Consider the following 3547-nt stretch of genomic DNA (forward strand, 5'->3'; position numbering starts at 1 on the left):
CACAGAATCACATTACGATGCAGAAGGAGTCCATCGTGCCTGCACTGGCTGTATGACCTTGTGCTAATCTCCTGCCTTTTCCCCATATCCCTGCATATACTGTTCTGACTTGTTTATTTCAAACTGGAGAACGTGTACAACCAACACACTCATGTTGACTTTAAACTGCTCTTGCCCCGCCCCAGATGGGTTAATGTTGTAGATTTGCAGTACACCCTCTGGGCAATTTGGATTGGCTCTTTTTAATGGGGGTGTGCATCTGGCCTTTTAAATCGTGAGCCCTCATGCAGTGAACAGCACAGAGTTTGACTGTTGCTGATTGGCCAGGTCCTGGTCTACTCTTTGGTTATTGGCTGCAGCTCGGCCCAGTCATGACAAGCCCCAGTGACATTCCCCCTGGAGCCCTGCAGCTTTCTGCACTCGTGAGGACCAGGGTTCAATCAAAATTAGCAGCGACAATGGAAACACCTACACACAAGACGTTTGAAATAGAATGTCATGCAAAGTAAATGAGGCAAAAACTCTTAAATCACTCAAGTAAAATTACAATGCTCTGAGATCCTCCTGGACAGATAGATTTAGTGGGGCTGAATGGCCTCCCTCAGCATAATTATCTGTAAACTATGGAAGAGTTTGATACCATGGGATACGAGGGAAGTAGTTTGTTGCAGCAAATGGCAGCAAATTATTTTCAATCTGAGTTAAAAAGACAGGCACAGCTCGTTAGTGGACAGCCACATCCCAGCCCAATAACTGAGGGGGATCAAACATGTCCTTCTCTCTCTAAACTGTGAAATGGGCAGACTGTGCAGCTCCAAGTATCTAACAGCAGCCCAAAGTCATCACAAGGACACAAAGGAATCCCCTGGGTCAGGCCAGCTGCTCAGTAATGTTTCTCTATGAACTGATTGTAACTTGAATGTATTGTTTATTTATGTAAAACTACAATACACAACAGGATTGTACATGGCAATAATTTTGCCCAAAACCTGTTATAACTTTTAGCAGAAATGATGATCACGTCAAATAAGGATGAAATCTCTCTCTTGTACAATGAAGTTGACTTTAACTGAGAGATTCTAATTTTGTAGAAGAGTCATTCCACCTTCACCTTTAAGAAGGTTTGAAGGTTGAGCAATCCCACAATATTGAATCAATATCATTTCCTTGTCAAGCGACTGTTAAAACCCATGGCCTGCAGTTTCCATGCCTCTAGAATCACAATGAACACGTGCCATTGAGCCGAGAGTGTTGTGCTCGACTCTGAGCTCCAGTAACTGCAGCCTTCACATGTTATTGAATGTCATAAACCTGTCATCCGAGCTGCGAGCACCAGCCTAAGCAAGAAGTCTCCGAGAATCTCCCAACATGTCAGTGCCAACGTGTTTTGAAGATTTCTAGACAATACTTGTGTCTGCTTATTTACTCCGCCACTGCATGCAGTGGTCGTCTATGTTTTTATCTTTGGAATATTTGCGCAGCGTTGTCTTTGTTTTGTCCATCATTCTGTCTGAGAAACTGTGGCTGGTCTTCTGTAAATATCACAGTGAACTTTACACAGGACTCCTGTCCAGTCTCCAGACAGTCTGGCCCATTTGACTTCTCACCCCTTCCCACAAATCATTTCTGAGTAAACTTCTGTTTGAATCCTACCCCAAGTCTATCTTGTGTATGACCCCAAGAACCAATGCAAAATTAGGTTCCTATAAATGTGCTATGTTCTACATTAGTTCATGCTTATTAATTCCATTATACTTGATCTACCTGTTTGTTTGTAGCAGAACAGCTCTTCTACCCTCAGTCGAGAAGTTTGAATAGAAAGAGCAGAGAATAAGATCTACCATAAGGGGAGCTAGTTATTCTAATTGGATGAATGACGAATGTGTGTTTCAGAATAGCATCAATAATACAAAGTTCAATCCCTCTCCACACTGAGGTAGACTTGAGTCTACTTCTTTCCACTGCCCTGTAGTAAAATCACATGAAATAATTATCGATGCTCGCTGAAAAAGACGGTATTAGGCAAGAGGTTTCAAAAGTTGATTGGGGGCAGATACTTGCAGGTAAAGGGATGGCTGGAAAATGGGAAGCCTTCAAAAATGAGATAACGAGAGGCCAGAGACAGTATATTCCTGGTTTTTTAGATTAGGTTAGATTCCCTACAGTATGGAAACAGGCCAATTGGCCCAACAAGTCCTCACCGACCCTCCGAACAGCAACCCACCAAGACCCATTTCCTTACCCTATATTTAGCCCTGACTAATACACCTAATACTATGGGCAATTTAACATGGCCAGTTCATCTGACCTGCACATCTTTTTTGGATTGTGGGAGGAAACTGGAATACCTGGAGAAAACCCACACAGACCCGGGGACAATTTGGAAATGCCACACAGACAATCATTGGTCATTTGTACTGTGACTAATGTTGACTTTTTCTCTTCCAGATTTCACCCTTCTCTGCCCAGTTTGCTACAGTTTCAGAGGAACCTCAGGAAAGCAAATATTTCAAGTTGATGAATTTCGCTTCAATTGTCGTTTTACACAATCTGTTTCTTAAATTTCTGGTATGAAGCTTTCTGTTGGGGTGCACTGCTATAGGACTGTGCTGATAGATTATAAGATTTTAAAAAAGCCTGGAAATTTCTCAGCAGGTCAGGCAGCATCTGAGGAGAGAAACAGAGTAACTGTTTCAAGTTGTTGACTTTTCATCAGAAATGACAGGAAATGGAACTTTGTCAGAGTTTTGAAGCCACTGGAAGTGGGGAGCATGCAGGAAGATTAAAAGAGGAATTCAGCAAAGGGGTGGAGACCAGCCGAGGTTAACAAGCAAAACATTTGTGAAGCGACAGTCAAAAAGTGTGGCAATGGATATAGTAATGAAATGAAATGAAGGCGAGTCCAAATGAGGTGTGAACATCCACATTGGGATGCAGCAAGAGGAATGGAGAAAGGAATGGGATAGAATCAACCCAGTAAAACAATGGTGTAAACACAAACACCCAGAAGGAAATGAAGGCAGCAGCTATGACCTAATATTGTTGAACTCCATGTTGAGTCCATTAGCTTTGTGACTAACAGTTCATACCTCATTTGGATAGAACCTGTTTCATCATTATATCCACAGCCATCCCTTCTGGCTGTTGTATCATTAAATCCCTTGTTAATTAATCTTCCTTCATCTTCCCCTGATCACCAAGCTTCTCGTTGTTCATCCTGCCTTTTCCCTTTGACATAAAAACTCTGCCCATTGTCATTTCTCATCAGTTCCAGTGAAGGGTCATTTGTGGGACATGTTACCCATGTTATTCTCTACATATACCCTCTGACCTGCTGAGTTTCTACATTGATTTTTCTTATTTCAGTTTCAGGTCACAAGACCATGTGACATAGCAGCAGAAGTCGGCCATTCAGTTCATTCAGTCTGTTCCATCCTCAACTCCACTTTCCTGCCTTTCCCCTATAATCTCTGGTTCACTTGCTGATTAGAGATCTGTCTATCTCAGCCTTGGATGTATTTGATGATCCAGCTTTTATAGCCTTTTA

The sequence above is a fragment of the Hemiscyllium ocellatum genome, chromosome 7, assembly GCF_020745735.1.
Source record: "Hemiscyllium ocellatum isolate sHemOce1 chromosome 7, sHemOce1.pat.X.cur, whole genome shotgun sequence".
In the NCBI taxonomy this organism is placed as follows: Eukaryota; Metazoa; Chordata; class Chondrichthyes; order Orectolobiformes; family Hemiscylliidae; genus Hemiscyllium; species Hemiscyllium ocellatum.